Source organism: Pristiophorus japonicus, chromosome 6 (assembly GCF_044704955.1).
Source record: "Pristiophorus japonicus isolate sPriJap1 chromosome 6, sPriJap1.hap1, whole genome shotgun sequence".
In the NCBI taxonomy this organism is placed as follows: domain Eukaryota; kingdom Metazoa; phylum Chordata; class Chondrichthyes; family Pristiophoridae; genus Pristiophorus; species Pristiophorus japonicus.
The window spans coordinates 1274660-1294337 of NC_091982.1; the positions used below are offsets into that span (position 1 = coordinate 1274660).

The window sequence follows — 19678 nt, forward strand, 5'->3', positions numbered from 1 at the left end:
AATAACCTTCCGAATGTACTCGGGGACAGTAGGTCTAGTGAGAAGGAGGAACTGAAGGATATCCTTATCAGGCGGGAAATTGTGTTAGGGAAATTGATGGGATTGAAGGCCGATAAATCCCTGGGGCCTGATGGTCTGCATCCCAGAGTACTCAAGGAAGTAGCCCTAGAAATAGTGGATGCATTGGTGATCATTTTCCAACAGTCTATTGACTCTGGATCAGTTCCTATGGACTGGAGGGTAGCTAATGTAACACCACTTTTTAAAAAAGGAGGGAGAGAGAAAACGGGTAATTATAGACTGGTTAGCCTGACATCAGTACTGGGGAAAATGTTGGAATCAATCATTAAGGATGAAATAGCAGCGCATTTGGAAAGCAGTGACAGGATTAGTCCAAGTCAGCATGGATTTATGAAAGGGAAATCATGCTTGAAGAATCTTCTGGAATTTTTTGAGGATGTAACTAGCAGAGTAGAAAAGGGAGAACCAGTGGATGTGGTGTATTTGGACTTTCAAAAGGCTTTTGACAAGGTCCCGCACAAGAGATTGGTGTGCAAAATCAAAGTGCATGGTATTGGGGGTAATGTACTGACGTGGATAGAGAGCTAGTTGGCAGACAGGAAGCAGAGAGTCGGGATAAACAGGTCCTTTTCAGAATGGCAGGCAGTGACTAGTGGAGTGCCGCAGGGCTCAGTGCTGGGACCCCAGCTCTTTACAATATACATTAACGATTTAGATGAAGGAATTGAGTGTAACATCTCCAAGTTTGCAGATGACACTAAGCTGGGTGGTGGTGTGAGCTGTGAGGAGGATGCTAAGAGGCTGCAGGGTGACTTGGACAGGTTAGGTGAGTGGGCAAATGCATGGCAGATGCAGTATAATGTGAATAAATGTGAGGTTATCCATTTTGGGGGCAAAAAAACGAAGGCAGAATATTATCTGAATGGCGGCAGATTAGGAAAAGGGGAGGTGCAACGAGACCTGGGTGTCATGGTTCATCAGTCATTGAAAGTTGGCATGCAGGTACAGCAGGTGGTGAAGAAGGCAAATGGTATGTTGGCCTTCATAGCTAGGGGATTTGAGTCTCGGAGCAAGGAGGTCTTACTGCAGTTGTACAGGGCCTTGGTGAGGCCTCACCTGGAATATTGTGTTCAGTTTTGGTCTCCTAATCTGAGGAATGACGTTCTTGCTATTGAGGGAGTGCAGCAAAGGTTCACCAGACTGATTCCAGGGATGGCTGGGCTGTCATATGAGGAGAGACTGGATCAACTGGGCCTTTATTCACTGGAGTTTAGAAGGATGCGAGGGGATCTCATAGAAACGTATAAGATTCTGACGGGACTGCACAGGTTAGATGCAGGAAGAATGTTCCCGATGTTGGGGAAGTCCAGAACCAGGGGATATAGTCTTAGGATAAGGGGTAGGCCATTTAGGACTGAGATGAGGAGAAACTTCTTCACTCAGAGTTGTTAACCTGTGGAATTCCCTGCCGCAGAGAGTTGTTGAGGCCAGTTCACTGGATATATTCAAGAGGGAGTTAGATATGGCCCTTACGGCTAAAGGGATTAAGGGGTATGGAGAGAAGGCAGGAATGAGGTATTGAGTGAATGATCAGCCATGATCTTATTGAATGGCAGTGCAGGCTCGAAGGGCCGAATGGCTTACTCCTGCACCTATTTTCTATATTTCTTTGTTTCTATTTTAATTATTCTGTACTGAACGCCATTTGACGTCATCAGCGCGCTCTGATGACTCGAAGTGATGGCCATTCCAACCCGCCCGCACTTCCACCCTGCAGACGACCCCACATCCGCCCGCTCCAAAAAAAACAAAGAGCTGAATTTCCCCGGATTGTCCACCCCATGCATTGGGGCGGACAGAACACTTAATAAACAGAAGGAGTGCCCCGTTTGGGGAGGAAGGCAATTTCGGCCCCAGCTAATCTAAAGATGGGACATACCTTGAATTTCCATTACCAGTTTACTGAGTTGAAACATTCTTTATTCCCTCTAATTTTCACCCTGCTCTACTGAAAATCTTTGGCCGATAATGCGATACCTGGCATCTCGTATTATCATCATCAGGTGTGATGGTTTAAGGCTTACCATGTTGTGGAGGCACTCTGCATCCTGCAATGCATGCCCAGAGTCTGTGCAAAGCCTGTGCACAAACTGTGTAAAGATTCATTAGCAGCCTGGAATATATTTTATTAAACCCCAAGACTCATAAGGCTGGGCACTGAAGCAGAGATCCAAAATATCTTTCTTTTTAATTCTTGGGTGACCTTGATCTTGTATTTAGGCTACTGTACTATTTTCTCTGGATAGGCTGATTGTGATCAGCTACTGACCTCCTTCCCACTTCCCAAAAAGATCCTTCCAAACTGTAGGTGTCAGTAGCTACTTGTCTGCAAAATCTCTGGCCTCTTTACACAACCAGCATACCATATATAGGGTATGGTAGCATAGTGGTTGTTACTGGACTACTAATCCAGAGGTCAAGACTAATAATCTGGAGAAATTAGTTCAAATCCCAACACGGTAGCTGGGGAATTTAACTTCAGTTAATTAAATAAATCTGGAATTTGTTTTAAAAGCTAGTATCAGTAATGGTGACCATGTTGGATTCAAGTGTTTAAACTGCCATGGTGGGATTTGAATTCACAGTCTCTGGATTAGTTGTCCAATAACATAAAACGACTCCACATGCAGCATGCACCACATGAGCTGACCTTACCACATCTGGTTCAGTAATATCCTTGGGAGGAAACATGCCTCCCTTACCTGGTCTGCCCGATATGTGACCCCAAACTCACAGCTATGTGGTTGATTCTTAACTGCCCTCTAAAATGGCCTAGCATGCCACTCACTTGTACCAAACCGCTATGACAAAGTCAGCACTGGGGAATACCTTCACCACAGGCACTGCAGCCATTCAAGAAGGTGTCCCACCACCATTTTCTCGAGGGCAATTAGGGATGAGTAATAAATGCCGGCCTCGCCAGCGACACACAGATCCTGTGAATGAATAAATTAAAAAATATACTATGTGCTCGGACCACCATCAAATGATGTGGTAAGGTCAGCTCATGTGGGGCATGATGCATGTGGAGTAGTTTTATGTTATTGGACAACTAATCCAGAGACTGTGAATTCAAATCCCACCATGGCAGTTTAAACACTTGAATTCAGTTTTAACAATCTAGAAATAAAAATTTGGTATCAATTAAAGTGACTGTGCAGCTGTCGAATTGTTGTAAATGCGTAACTGGCTCATTAATCTCCTTGACAACAATGACAACAACAAATTGCATTTATATAGCACCTTTAACGTAGTAAAACGTCCCAAGGCGCTTCACAGGAGCATTATCAAATAAAATTTGACACCAAGGCAAATGACAGGTAGGTTTTAAGAAGTGTCTTAAAAGGAGAACGAGGTGGAGAGGTTTAGGCAGGGAGTTCCAGAGCTTCGGGCCTTGGCAGCTGAAGGCAAGGCTGCCAATGGAGGAACAATTAAAATTGGAGATCACAAGAAGTCAGAATAGGTGGAGCACAGATATTAGAGGGTTCTGGGCTGGAGGAGGTTACATTACTAGGGAGGGGCAAGGTCATGAGGGATTTGAAAACAAGGACGAGAATTTTAACATTGAGGCATTGCTTAACCAGGAGCCAATGTAAGTCAGGGAGCACAGGAGTGATTGGTGAACAGGACTTGGTGCTAGTTAGGACATGGGCAGCAGAGTTTCAGATGAGCTTAGTTTATGGAGGGTGGAAAATGGGAGGCTGGCCAGGAGTGCATTGGAATAGTCAAGTCTAGAGGTATCAAAGGCATGGATGAGGGATTCAGCAGCAGATGAGCTGAGGTGAGGTGGAGTCGGGCAATGTTACACAGGTAGAAGTAAGTGGCTTTAGTGATGGCACGGATATGTGGTCAGTAGCTCAGCTCGTGATCAAATACGACACCAAGGTTACAAACAATCTGGTTCAGCCTTAGACTGTTGTCAGGGAGAGGGCTGGAGCCGGTGGCTAGGGAACAGAGTTTGTGGGGGGGAACTGAAGACAGTGGTTGCAGTCTTCCCAGTATTTGGTTGGAGGAAATTTCTGCCCATCCAGTACAGGATGTCAGACAAGCAGTTAGACAATTTAAAGATAGTGCAGGGGTAGAGATGTGATCGTGAGGTGGAGCTCGGTGTCATCCGCGTATATGTGGAATCTGACGCTGTGTTTTCAGATGATGTCGCCAAGCGGAGCTTGTAGATGGAAAATAGGAGGGGTGCTGGAGCAGGAAGAGAAGCCATTATAGGTGATTATCTGGCAACAACTGGATAGATAAGAATGGAAACAGGCAAGTGCAGTTCCACCCGGCTGGACGACAGAGGAGAGGCCTTGGAGGAGAGGCCTTGGAGGAGGATGGAGTGGTTAACCATGTCAAAGGCTGCAGACAGGCGAGAAGGATGAGGAAGAATGGTTTTGCCACTGTCACAGTCACATAGGGTGTAATTTGTGATTTTGGTAAGAGCCGTTTTGGTATTGTGGCAGGGACAGAATCCTGATGGAGGAATTCAAACATGGAGTTCTGGAAAAGCCAGGCATGGATTTGGGAGGTGACAACATGTTCAAGGACTTTGGAGAGGAAAGGCAGTAGTTTGCAAGGACAGAGGGGTCAAGGTTTGTATGTCAGCTAACACTGGGGTCAGGAAGGGAAGTATGGTGGTCAGCAGATTAGTGAAAGGGTTTCCATTACCTGATCTGGCCTCTATGTGACTCCTGTCCCATACCAAAGTGACTGACTCTTAACTGCCCTTTGAATTAGCCTAGCAAGCCACTCAATTGTATCCAAGGCAATAAATACTGGCCTTGCCAGCAATGCTCACATTCTAAAAATGAATTTTTAAACACTACCTGGATATCATTGGCCTGACAAATTGCACAGAGGAACAGCTCCAGGTGCACTCTAATAGCTGTCCCAAGTGGTCATTTTTTTTATATCTGGGCCTAGACAGTGAATGTGGGCACAGTATTTTAACTTGGAGAGGGTGGATCATTGCAGCTGTTCTCATGTAACAAGCACACCTTCCAGGAGGAATCACTGGATCGTTTTCAGGAGCTGGAGCCCGGCCTGGCTTTGCACCCCTCCTCTCTCCCCTCTCTCTCTACCTCTTCCCCAGTGTCTTTAAGGCGAATTGTAGCACTCCCACGCCCCAAACTGTCAGCTCCAATGGGATCATCCAAGTCAGCACAGAGCAGGGAACTAATCCAACTTGAAAACTTTCTCAAAATTCAACACAAGGTGTTTGTGCAACAAGGCCTCGACACACAAAACACACAATAATATCAAAAGACTTGCTGCCTGGATGGGATGGGTTCCGGGGGCGAGGGATGGGGGTGCTAATTTAAAGAACAAATCCCCATGCTCAGTGTTCAGAAACATCGTGGATCGCTGGTGAGTTTAAAGGAAGGCCACCCCTTGGAGATTTTGTGTTTGTTTCGTGTATCCCTTCGAAGCGGAATAACAAGCGTGGAATGGATCTAGAAATAGTCCGTCACATCCTTCTTCCACCCACCGAGGTCGGGGAGGGTCACGGAGGCTGGAGGCTGTGCAAACCTCACTCCGGGAACCCGAGACCCACAACTCTTTGGAAAGATTAAGACATTACTGGTTCCTTTCAGTGTTCATATTTAAAATATAAAAACAAACGGGAATGCCTGGTGGGGTGTTCTTTTTTTTTTTGCATTGCAAAAATTAGGCACAAGTGAATATCGGTTTATGCTTTTTAACTCCTCCGCTGGTGAAACATTTATGATCGCTTCGGGATCTGTGAAATATCCTCAAGGACGAGTGAGAGACTTGTGACTTAAAAGAGGTTCTCCAATTTCTCAGTTCCAGCCTGGCAGCAGCTCCCTGGACCTGAGAATATTGATATAATTACAGAGTCCGGTATATCTGATCACTCAGTCCGGTGGGGCCCGGCTCCTCCACAAGTGCAAACGCCAATTCAACCGAAATTGGGCACCTCGATCGCCTAAACTATCAACCAACTCTATACGGAGCCGTTGCAAAATAACTCTTGTGACTAAAGCCTTTAATGTTTGTAAAATAAATAAACTAGCCGCGCAGTATGGGAATAAGTTACCTCCCGGAAGTTGAGCATTTACCCTTTTAAATGTCTTGCTCGGAGCCTTTAAACTTGTGTTTTTAAAATAACCTGGCCCGATCCCTCCTATTGATCAAATCCTTTGCATGATTTGTAAACACATGTCTGGGGTTTGCAATTATCCTCTCCGTCAAACGTTTGAAATTAAAAAAAAAATTAAAAAGCAAGCTGCCAGTGGAGCTGACACGAAATTGGCGAGATCGCCCCCAGAGCAGAAGCGAAGCGTCTCCTTTTGTTAATGTTGAGAGGGCGAGGGCACCTCGGCTTCTCGCCACAGGCACAGCTCCGCTCAGCTCCACCGAGCTCAGCCTCTTCATTTTTTTTAAACATACCTGGATTTAATTCCGAGCTGCTGCCTTGTCGTTCAAGGAAGGTCCGGGTCCGGGTCCGGTCCGGGTCCGATCCGATCCGATCCGATCCGAAGCCGGGGCCCCGGGGGTTGTGAAAGTGCGGGTCCCGACGGTGCAGAAGCGCCGTGCTGGGGCTGATAAAAATCGATGTTTTAAAAAAAAATGTAAATAATAATATGTGAAACGAGGAATGAGTTTACTTTCGCTCCATATCGCAGTCTGCTGCGCACATTTCCACCACTCCTCGCTGCAGTCGCGTCCCCAGGGTCCTAGCGCCGCCGCAGCTACTTTATTTGCAGGGTCATATCTCGAAAACTCGCTGGCCCAGTGCAAACCGTCTTTTTTCTTTCGATGTTCAAGGCTACATACCCCACGGAGTTTTTTTTAAGTGATTTCGTCCTGTTACATCCGCTGTTGTATTTATGTGTAGGGAACAATCTTTCCTCTTTTGTTTTAACCATTGCATTCTCCACTGACCCATACCTGAGTTCTCTAATGCAACTTCAAACTATCGGATTAAAACAACGCTTGTGCAGTCAATCACTGTGTGTTCGGCGCTGAGACTAGTGTTGGGCAGAGGGGGGGAAAGGACACAGCAGCTGATCGTAATCAAAGCACACTGTATGTAACATCTAACAGTACACTTCCATTCTGTTTCCCAGGTTACTACTCACCGAGCCAATCTTGTCCACCCTCTCGTGCAAATGCAATTCATGGCAAGTTCACTATGAAGGGAGTGGACTTGCATAATTAGCAAATAGGGGACATAGATCTGCATCTGCTAAAGATAATTACCTAGCAATTGTGTCTGGATCAAGTGCTACCAGTTAAGAAGCTGAGGTTTTTAAAATTCGCCCTCTCAATGTCAAAACGACACCTATCCTACCTTTATAACCAGAAAATGTTGTCAGGAAACTCCTGCACTGAACTCTTAATATTACTCACTTGTATGTGTGTCACGTGCTCTTACAGGTCAGTCAGGAGTCTGTGAATCCTCCTCTGTATCCCTAATCCTATCTTCATCATTATCTCCATCCCCCTTCAACCTCATGCCCCCTTAATGTTACCGCCTTTTGCTCAGTCCAAAAGTCCACAACAGAGACAAGGTGGGATCCTGATTTGAGTTATGACGTTTGGATTGTTGATAAAAGTTTATTGTAAACTTAAATGTGTTTGCATCATAAACATGCAGAAGTAAATGTAAAAAATGCATTTGTTTCTGGTGTATAATCATAGAAATTTGCAGAAGAACCAATCAAAAGCTAGACTGTCCAATCCAACCCTCCCCTAGCAGTTACCAGTAATACAATAGTGGCTGTAACCCATTTTCAAATTTAGGAATTTTCTGCTTAATGATATATTTCTTAATTATAACTCCCTTCCCCATAAAATAATCTTAGGTCTCTCCTGTGCTCTGGAATGTGGAAAAAAAATATCTTATAGCTGATGTGTCAAAAGATTCTCCCTTTGTGGTTTCTTAAGTTTATAAAATATGGTGACTGAACATTGGAATTTACAAACACACTATGAAGAAAGAAAATATGCAATTAAATGAGTAGGAGCTAGACACAAATCCTTGTATGTATACATGGGTGGTGACATGCAAGTCTGCTACTGACTTCACAATAGTCATGTTTTTGAACAGTTCATCAGGTGTGGCCGGTGATTGCCTGCTTTAATCTCTCTTCTTCTGAAATCACAGATTTTGGCTAAAATACAGTTCCAACAGCACCAGCCATCTGACAGTATCTCTTCCAAGTCAATATTCTTTATGTGTGACCCTGGACAGTGAGTATTGAGTCTATTTGACCATAGAGGACTGTCCACGCCTGATCCTATCCTCGCCTGATGCACTTTTCCGATGAATAGCAATCAGAAGCAGAATCCTGCCTGATTTTATTGCTCCCTACCCTAGGGTGCGGAAGTCAATTGTAGATCACAATAGACATACTGACTGATATCAGTCAACTGAACGGACAGAAATCAAATCACAGATCTTCTGATTTGGACAGCTCAATTGTATTCTGTTTCTTCTAAATGAGCCATCAAAGGAGCACTTTAAACACATGGTCACTGTTAAAATTGCAGCAAACTCTCATGACCGCTAAGAGTTGTGTTATTCCTCAATTTGTCCCTTTGTATATTTAGACATTTCGGTTGACAATCCCCTTTTAAATGTTAATGTTGATCTGCTCATATAACCAAAGCCACTGCACTATTTGAGAAATGTTCAGAAAAACTATACAACTATTGTTATATCAATGTTCTGCAATAGATTCGTTGGATCATATTAGATGGTCTTCATTTCCAGTGTCATGTCTTTCCAGAATCAAGGCCTAGAAATTTGAATGGTTTGCGCCACCCATTAGCGCCATGAAATGGTGAAAAAAACGGCCAGCGCTCTTCCGCCTGCTGGTGATGGGCACCGCAGTGGCCGCCATTTTCAGCAGGTCATCAGCGCTGCCGTTAACTGCTATCGGCGAGAATATTTTAATGAGGTAGAGCGTGACATCAATTGCCGTGCAAAAGCGAACTGATGCTTATTCACCCATTTTAGATTTCTCTGCTCACGTTGCCTCCTACACTAAATCATGCTGCTGCTAAACGGTCTTTCAGCAGCGTTAACAGCCATGAGCAATCTGGCAGGACTTAGGAAGATGGACGCTGGAACTTCCTTTTAACTTTCATTTTTTGCCCATCAGTGGTGTGGATGGGGGAGGGGGGGGGAGGGGTGGGGGGGATGTTGTTGGGATGTGGAGGGTTACATTTTCTGGCAGCTTTCTGGGGGCCCTGCAGTGTTCGTGGGTCAGTAAATCAATGGGTGAACTCCATTGCAATGATTGAAAACGATCTATGATAAAATCTCGATCTACATTCATGTCATAAACAAACAGAAAATTGACAAACATCAGGTGACAGCTAATATTTTTGAGCACATACAGCAACTGCTCAGGTCGTTCCTTTCTTTCCCCCTCCCCTACACTGCGAACGGGAGACAGAGGCGACCTTTGGCCTCCTGAGATTAGCGCTGTAAGGAGCGCGTTGCACTAGCTGCTCCTCTGCCACAAAACATTGGCGGCACCTATGCTGGTGGTCATGATGGGTGCTATATAAAGGATGAGCAGCAAGAGATCGTGGCGATGGTGCGAATGTTTGTGGCAGAGGAGCGGCAAGAGATCGTGGCGGAGGTGCGGCAAATGAGTATAAGGGGGCCAGAAGAGCCGAGGGCCCAGGGGCAGCACGGACCTGCCCACACTGCGATATGTGAGCGCACTAGGTCTGTGCAGCAGAGCAGGTCTCCAGTTGTCCTGGTTAACCCTTGCCACTGGATAAAGGCCTAGCTCTGTCGAGCCCGTGTAGTGGCTGGTGTGCAATGGTCACCACACGTTAAAAATTCCATGCACAGACATCTTCCACTCCTTCAATTGGAGTTCAGGACTGGAATATCGGTCCTTCATTAAAACATCTGTGAACTCATTCCTTTTGATATGGAAGCAAGTCATCCTCATTCAAGGGACTGCCTATAATGATGATGCACTAGCAAATCACCGCCACGCTGATGATAATGAGCAGGTAGTACAAAAATGCTGATACTGCCTGTGTTCTCATGGCCCGCAGCCGTTATTCTTGGCCACCAATGTTTCCATCAGGTTTCTTGCCTTCCCCAATTTCTAGGCCCAAGAGCTTACTTCACTGAACCTTAAACTATATCAACATGTGTGGGCTATCTTTCTGTAACTTTGGAACTTAGACATCAGACCTCCAGGAAAGCATTGTCTTTCTGGCATCACACATTGCTCTTTTCTACAAATGGATTAAATAGGAGGTGCCTTTGTACCCTTTGCAGTCAACACATTTGGTACTTTTTAGGAATTGAGATAACTTAATAAAAGCACCTTGTGGGATCCCCTGAGAATGCAATTAATAAAAGCATTGCCCAATGTGAAACTGAACCAGGAACATCCCAAATTTGATTCCTAATTTGAGCAGCGATAGCTGATCTCAGCCAAGGTTTCAGCACAAAATCATAAATAAGAGCCTGAATATATTACATTTACACTTGTAATTCACTGGTGACAGTTGATTACTTACAAGAGACAAATAAAAAGATGGGACATATCTTTTATATTACATAACTGAAGTTGATTTGGTAACTCATAAGTGACTCATTGAGTTAAATCATATTACTCATCTGCCCTGACATTTTTGTTATTTGTTCTTGGGATGTTTGTAATGCTGCCAAGGAAAAATGTATTGCCCATTCCTGGTTGCCCTGAGGGCATTAAGAGTGAACCACATAGTTTGGGTCTCGAGTCACGTGTAGGCCAGACTGGGTATAGGTGGCGGTTTCCTTTCCCTGAAGGATATTAGTAAACCAGTCGGGATTTTAAGACAATCCAGCAGGTTTCATGGTCATTTTTTCAAGATGACGAATATTAGTACTAAAGAATGGAGTATTTCCTACTTCAGGGATCAAGCACCTCCAGGCGAGGTATAGCATAGCTGGATATAGAGTTAAAAAACTCCCTCAAATCTGCCCTAAAAGTTACAACATGGAAATGCCATCATTGCATGTGATATTATATCTATAATAAACCCAGATACTTGACAATAGTTTATAAAATTGCTGACTACGTAAAGTGACATTACTAAATACTCAACTGTTGAAAACAAAAGTACATTCTACAGGCAAGATGGGGTTAACTTAGCACAGCTAAGTGACTTTTATAAAAACACAGGATGGAAGTGTATAGAGGTCAGTCAGTCTATGAAAGAGAAAAGATTAAGTTAATGTTTTGGGTGAAACTTTGAATGAGAATCTCTGCAATAAATATTATACCTAATATCTTTCAGAAACTTCAATGATAAAGTGCTAAACTTGGTCTTTAGTAATGAATGATTTTAATTAATTTCTCCCCTCCTCTCCTTAACACATGGACTTTTGCTGGGGTCTAGTTCCACAGGCACGGCTCTGGTACTTCACCAAATGGCCACTGTTCATGTGCGAGCCTAGAGTACTTGGCAGGCTAATCAATCACTAAGTACATCTCAGCTAAGCCTGTTCCAGTCTTCAGCATTTAAATTCAAACACTTACTAGCAAGAGTCACAGGACAGCTGTCAAAAGCAGGAACCCTGGCTGAATTTTACCCCTCTGTAGTCCTTGAGTACTGAGGCCAATTGTGGCACCCCAACTGTTGCCCCAATGAGCTCAGCTAACTCAGCACACACTAGGGATCAAACCTGGGACCCTGCTTACTGGGCCTTTTTAAATGAGTCTGCTGCCTCATCTGCCCATATCACAGATCAAGATTCTGCCATGAACTTGATTCTAATTCTTAGTCCACTTAAACCACCTTGACAAAAATATGAACAGATCAATGCCAGGGTTATAGGAATTCCAGCCGCTGGCGCAGCACAGATTCCTGTATTTAAACCAATCATGGTACAAACACAATAATAAAAAAGGAACACTTTATTTGGGCCTGAGGTTTCTTTCAATTTATGAAACGTGTAAATACAAGATGAGCCAGTGAGGGTAGTTAACTGTTAAACTAACATTTTATTTTCACTCAAGGGTGAAGTCAGAGGAGTGCATGACTTGGTATCCAGTGCTTTCATCATACATCATTCTCAGGTACTACAGGCTGTGAAAAAGATCAAAGATATGAGACAATGCCCACGATCATTTTGATGCATGGAATGGCGTTAAGGTAGAATATTCAGTAACATTTTGTCAAGGCCCACAATCTGGCACAGTGACTTACTTGAGGGCCAATTTCACAAAAAAGTATCATAAAGCAACTAGATACGTTTAGTTTTTAAATTCATGATTTCCAGCCTCAGCAACATACCAGAAAATTGAAAGTTAGTGACACAGCTAGATCAGCAGGTCTACCAAGGATTGCAGGTGAGGAGAACTGGCTCACAAGTGACCTCAGGGTCACATTCTGATCACCGCTGCTCTAAGGGGATTAAAAAGTAAAATGGAGACCACAATGTACAACTATTATGACAAATTATCGGTGTATTTCTTTAATAAGCAGGATTATTAATATGTGGCTTTACAATTACACTTATTGGACAGAAAGAGTTTTACCCTAAATATTTCACAAAATATCTGAGAAAATTATAAAAATAAAAATAAAACTAATGTGAAAAAAATGTCCAAAAAAATTACACTCGCTCTTAATAATAGCAATGAAGCATATTGTAAATTTAGAACAACTATTGAGAAACCCTCTTTGCTCAGACAGAATCTAAATAAGAGGCAAAAACAACTGAGTTCTTCAAAATGGGAGAATTAGTATATCAGAGGGAGGAGATGTGATAGGCTGAATGACCGTTTCAATCCATGACCTTTCTTATGTTATTCCTTTTCTGCATTTTGTGTATCAGCATATAACACTTTGTACTTTTTGAAATTGTTAAGAAGTGAGTTCAGACTCCATAATGGTTCATTTGATACACTGCCAGTGCAGCTGGGCCTTCAGCACCACATCCTGACACTTTATAACTCTCTTACTAAACTCCTTTCCCTACCTTAAAAAATCTCCTATAACCGTACCTTTTCAACCACACTGTCCATCACCTGCAGTAACTCCTCTCCCACTTTCTCCATGGTGTCCTCCTGTCTCCAGTGGAGGATGCTGGGAATATTTGTTATGTGAACAACACTATATAAGTGCTAGTTGTTGCTTCTGTTGCTGCAGCAGTACGGAAGTGAGTCAGGTTCAATCCATAGTCTGTATAGAGTTATCACAACTGGGGCAAAAGTGGATCTGCTACAATTGACCTTGCTCTTCCTGGCCTGGGGAGAGTAAAACCATCCCGGATTACCAATCCTGATTTATTTCCAGTGAAACCTGATGAAAAGTATTTGTGTGGACTATTGATGAAGACATGACTGGGTTCAGTTGTGATGCCTCTCATAATTAAATAATCTGCCAATACTGACTGTTTAGACTCACATGTGGAGAATGACAACTTGGGTATGGCACCTAAAATGGCAATCATGGTCCTATTTAAGTCTAATTTCCATCTCGACCCCTTCCAAAATTGAGCTGGTTGCATCGCTGGTGTTAATGAGTGGTAATGCTACCGACCCCATTTTTAGGCCGTTACTACCCTGTTAAACCCAGGTGAAGGGATTGAAAATTGACCCCAATGAATTCCTCAAAATAGAGTTTCCAGACAATTGCTACTGGACCAAGATCCCAACCCTCTATAAAATGACCAGGGACTTCCCTGATTGGGAGCCTAAGTATTCTGCCCATTCAGATAATCCATTTAAGTATTGTCTCGACAGCACTGGAGAAACCGATTGGGGAGGTTTGGAGTGTTGTTCATTTGTGGCCATTTTCACGTTTTGTTTTACGCTGATTCTGAAGATAGGAAGCAGTACATATTGTAATATCTACAGGTTTGGTATCTATGCTTGAGACCGAGGGACGAAAGACTGGGGGTGGGGGGAAAGGAATCGATATGTTAGCTCGTGTACAAACGTTAAGTTCTGGCTACACTCCCGGTTGCACAGGGGTAGAGGACCTGGAGTGCAGGAAGAAATGACATGAAAGTGGCATGATAGAAGAATGAGAAAAGCCATTCAGCACATTAGGTGGCTCCATTGTACTGCTTCAGCACTTAATTCAACCATTGTGGAGGATGGGTGAGAGTAAAAATATTTTTAAGTTAAATATGGGAAGTAATCTTTCTCTGGAAATACCAGTTTATGAACTTTAATAAATCATCTAAGAAATTACTGTGTGTGATATTAGGGTATGAATGCTCACTGTTTGTATGCTAATACTTCACATGGCAATTCCTGGGCTATGATTACCACAGAACTATTTCACACATGCTATGCTGTACAAAAAAGTCTCACACACTTGTACGGCATTAAAATGTTTTACAGCAGTATGTATAGTATTGCCTGATGTTAGGTTGGAGGACGCACACTAAGGACCTGTGGTTTATGTACAGTAGGCCACCAAGGGGCATCAGCCATATAATTACCTTAAATCTAGTTGTGTTAGGATTTCTTTAGCCTAAATTACTGAATCCAATTTGTACCTATGACTTGATTTTAATGCTCTTTTTTGGAGAGAGTTTAAATTATTTTTTGAGTCTTTTTTCATCAATGTTATTTGGTGTTAACAGTGTGGATTTAGTGAGAATCCGTGGAGTGGCATGCATGTTGACATCAAAATCAGCAAAAAAGTTCAAAGAAGACTTCCATTTATATAACAGTCTCTCGAAAATGTCCCAAAGTGCGACACGTACAATGAATAGTTATGAAGTGCAACAACTATTATTATATAAGCAAAGGTGGTGACCATTTTGAGCACACAAACAGTAATGATATTTGTTGTGTATCTGTAAAGCATGCACTCCCATGTTCCACCACCAGGGAGCGTATCCCCTGAAGTCCCAAGGGATCCCAGCATCCCTTGGGAGCACTGTATATAAGCCAGCCCCTAAGGCCTGTTCCTCACTCTGGAGTGTCTTAATAAAGACTGAGGTCACTGTTACTTTAACCTCCCTGTGTGCAGTCTCATCTGTGTTAGGAACACAACAACTGGCGACGAGAATACGAATCCAACGCAAAGATGCAGCAAACTGTGGGCATTCTGGAGAAGTTATCGGAGGGTGAGGACTGGGAAGACTATGTCGAACGGCTAGACCAGTACTTTGTAGCCAACGAGCTGGACGGAGAAGGAAGCCCTGCAAAAAGGAGAGTGGTCCTCCTCACAGTCTGCGGGGCACCGACCTACAGCCTCATGAAGAATCTTCTGGCTCCGGTGAAACCCACAGATAAGTTGTATGAGGAGCTGTGTACACTGGTTCGGGAGCATCTTAACCCGAGGGAGAGCGTGCTGATGGTGAGGTATTGGTTCTATACGTGCCAGCGATCTGAAGGTCAGGAAGTGGCGAGCTACGTCGCCGAGCAAAGGCGACTTGCAGGACAATGTGAGTTTGAGGGCTACCTGGAGCAGATGCTCAAAGACTTTTTTGTACTGGGCATTGGCCACGAGACCATCCTATGAAAACTTTTGGCTGTAGAGACACCGACCCTCAGTAAGGCCATTGCGATAGCACAGGCGTTTATGTCCACCAGTGATAACACCAAACAAATCTCTCAGCACACAAGTGCTCGTAATGTTCATAAATTAACTGGAACTGTGTTTGCGAACAGAAATGTACAGGGCAGAAACCATGAGTCTGCAACTGCCAGCAGGCCTCAGGTGACCCAGATGACTCAGAGTCCGCAGCAAAGGATGAATGCAAGGCAATTCACACCTTGTTGGCGTTGTGGAGGCTTCCATTCAGCCTATTCATGCCGCTTCAAAGAGTATGTTTGCAAGAGCTGTGAAACAATGGGGCATCTCCAACAAGCTTACAGACGAGCTGCAAGCTCTGCAAAACCTGCTAACCACCACATGGCAGAGGAAGATCGGTCCATGGTGGATCAAAGCAATTTCGAGCCTCAGAGAGAGGAGGCAGATGCTGAAGTACAATGGGGTGCACACATTTTCAATGAAATGTCCACCTATAATGCTAAATGTAAAATTGAATGGCTTACCCGTAGCCATGGAACTGGACACTGGCGCTAGCCAATCCATCATGAGTAAAAAGATGTTTGAGAGAATGTGGTGCAACAAAGCACTCAGACCAGCCCTGAGCCCCATCCACGTGAAACTGAGAACGTACACCAAGACCTCATCACTGTCCTGGGCAGCGCCATGGTCAAGACCTACGAGGGCATAGTGCACGAACTGCCACTCTGAATTGTCCCGGGCGTTGGCCCCACACTGCTTGGAAGGAGCTGGCTGGGCAAAATCCGCTGGAACTGGGATGACATCCGAGCGCTATCACATGTCGATGATACCTCATGTATCCAGGTTCTTAACAAATTTCCTTCCCTTTTTGAGCCAGGCATTGGAAACTTTTCCAGGGCGAAGGTGTGGATCCACTTGGTCCCAGAGGCACGACCCATTCACCACAAGGCGCGAGCTGTACCTCACTTGATGAGGGAGAGAGTGGAAATCGAGCTGGACAGGCTGCAAAGCGAGGGCATCATCTCCCCAGTGGAATTAAGCAACTGGGCCAGCCCGATTGTTCCAGTACTCAAAAGTGATGGCACGGTCAGGATTTGCGGCGATTATAAAGTAACTATTAATCGTTTCTCGCTACAGGACCAATACCCGCTACCTAAGGCAGACAACCTATTTGTGACGCTGGCAGGAGGCAAGACGTTCACCAAGCTCGACCTGACTTCGGCCTACATGACGCAGGAGCTGGAGGAGTCTTTGAAGGGCCTCCCCTGCATCAATACGCACAAGGGATTGTTCATCTACAACAGATGCCTGTTTGGAATTCGGTCGGCTGCAGCGATCTTCCAGAGCAACATGGAGAGCCGACTCAAGTCGGTACCACACATGGTGGTTTTTCAGGACGACATATTGGTCACGCGTCGGGACACCGTCGAGCACCTACAAAACCTGGAGGAGGTTCTCCAGCGACTGGATCGCGTAGGGCTGCGGCTGAAGAGGTCGAAATGCGCCTTCATGGCAACAGAAGTGGAGTTTTTGGGGAGAAAGATCGCGGCGGACGGCATTCGGCCCACAGACGCCAAGACAGAGACAATCAGGATTGCATCCAGGCCACAGAACGTCATGGAGTTGCGGTCATTCCTGGGACTCCTCAACTATTTTGGGAACTTCCTACCGGAGTTAAGCACCCTCTTAGAGCCCCTACATGTGTTATTGCATAAAGGTGAGAACTGGGTATGAGGAAAAAAACAAGTAATTGCTTTTGAGAAAGCTAGAAACATTTTATGCTCCAACAAGCTGCTTGTATTGTATAACACGTGTAAAAGACTTGTGCTAGCATGTGATGCGTCGTCGTACGGAGTCGGGTGTGTATTACAACAAGCTAATGTTGCTGGGAAGTTGCAACCTGTCGCCTATGTCTCTAGGAGCTTGTCTAAGACCGAGAGGGCCGACAGCATGATTGAGAAAGAGGCATTAGTGTGTGTGTGTTCGGGGTAAAGAAAATGCATCAGTACCTGTTTGGTCTCAAATTTGAGCTGGAAACCGATCACAAGCCCCTCATATCCCTGTTCGCTGAAAACAAGGGGATAAATACTAATACCTCAGCCCGCATACAAAGGTGGGCACTCGTGCTATCAGCGTATAACTATATCATCCGCCACAGGCCAGGCACCAAGAACTGTGCGGATGCTCTCAGTCGGCTACCATTACCCACCTTGGGGATGGAAATGGCGCAGCCCGCAGACTTGGTGATGGTCATGGAAGCGTTTGAAAATGATAAATCACCTGTCACGGCCCGCCAGATGAGGACTTGGACCAGCCAAGATCCTCTGCTGTCCCTCGTAAAAAACTGTGTACTGCATGGGAGCTGGGCCAGCATCCCCGTTGAAATGCAAGAGCTAATCAAGCCGTTCCAGCGGCGAAAGGATGAGCTGTCCATTCAGGCAGACTGCCTGTTTGGGGTAACCGTGTAGTGCTACCCAAAAAGGGCAGGGAGACATTCATCTCGGATCTCCACAGCACACACCCGGGTATAATAATGATGAAAGCGATAGCCAGATCCCACGTGTGGTGGCCTGGTATCGACTCTGACTTAGAGTCCTGTGTACGGCAATGCAGCGTGTGTGCTCAGTTGAGCAACGTGCCCAGAGAGGCACCACTAAGTTTGTGGTCCTGGCCCTCCAGACCATGGTCGAGGATCCATGTCGACTATGCGGGCCCGTTTCTCGGTAAAATGTTCCTGGTGGTGATGGATGCTTTTTCAAAATGGATTGAATGTGAAATAATGTCAGGAAGCACCGCCACCGCCACCATTGAAAGCCTGAGGGCCATGTTTGCCACCCACGGCCTGCCTGACATACTGGTCAGTGACAACGGGCCATGTTTCACCAGTGCCAAATTTAAAGAATTCATGACCCGCAATGGGATCAAACATGTCACCTCGGCCCCATTTAAACCAGCCTCCAATGGGCAGGCAGAGCGGGCAGTACAAACCATCAAACAGAGCCTTAAACGAGTCACAGAAGGCTCACTCCAAACCCGCCTGTCCTGAGTACTGCTCAGCTACCATATGAGACCCCACTCGCTCACAGGGGTGCCCCTGGCTGAGCTACTCATGAAAAGGACACTTAAAACCAGACTCCCGCTGGTCCACCCCAACCTGCATGATCAGGTAGAGAGCAGGCGGCAGCAACAAAATTTAAATGATGGTCGCGCCACTGTGTCACGGGAAATTGATCTGAATGACCCTGTGTATGTGCTAAACTCTGGACATGGTCCCAAGTGGATCGCGGGCACAGTGATAGCTAAAGAAGGGAATAGGGTGTTTGTAGTCAAACTAGACAATGGACAAATTTGCAGAAAGCACCTGGACCAAACGAGACTGTGGTTCACAGACTGCCCTGAACAACCCACAGCAGACACCACCTTTTTCGAGCCCACAACACACACCCAAAGGATCAATGACACCCCCCCCCGGACCAGGTAATCGAACCCATCACGCCCAACAGCCCAGCAAGGCCAGGCTCACCCAGCAGCCCTGCAGGGCCAACAACACTCCAGCCCAGCGAGGGCACAGCTAACACACCAGAACAGACATTTGTACCGAGGCGGTCCACCAGGGAAAGAAAGGCTCCCGACTGCCTCACCTTGTAAATAGTTTTCACTTTAACTTTGGGGGGAGTGATGTTGTGGGAAGCAAAGAGTAGGAGTAAATGGGTACTTTTCAGAATGGCAGGCAGTGACTAGTGGGGTACCGCAAGGTTCTGTGCTGGGGCCCCAGCTGTTTACATTGTACATTAATGATTTAGACAAGGGGATTAAATGTAGTATCTCCAAATTTGCGGATGACACTAAGTTGGGTGGCAGTGTGAGCTGCGAGGAGGATGCTATGAGGCTGCAGAGTGACTTGGATAGGTTAGGTGAGTGGGCAAATGCATGGCAGATGAAGTATAATGTGGATAAATGTGAGGTTATCCACTTTGGTGGTAAAAACAGAGAGACAGACTATTATCTGAATGGTGACAGATTAGGAAAAGGGGAGGTGCAACGAGACCTGGGTGTCATGGTACATCAGTCATTGAAGGTTGGCATGCAGGTACAGCAGGCGGTTAAGAAAGCAAAT

General features: G+C 45.1%; 1 protein-coding gene across 2 annotated transcripts in view; it reads right to left on the reverse strand.

Moving 5' to 3' along the window:
• LOC139265520 (BCL-6 corepressor-like protein 1) overlaps positions 1-19678 on the reverse strand; it is a 342936-nt gene that overhangs the window by 321286 nt on the left and 1972 nt on the right. Inside the window, exon 3 of one of the 2 annotated variants that reach the window (XM_070882537.1) lies at positions 13071-13313. The gene's annotated coding sequence lies outside the window, so the exon portion shown is untranslated. Of the gene's footprint in view, positions 1-6486; positions 6732-13070; positions 13314-19678 lie in introns of those variants that run through there. The other variant, XM_070882538.1, reaches the window with a different exon arrangement.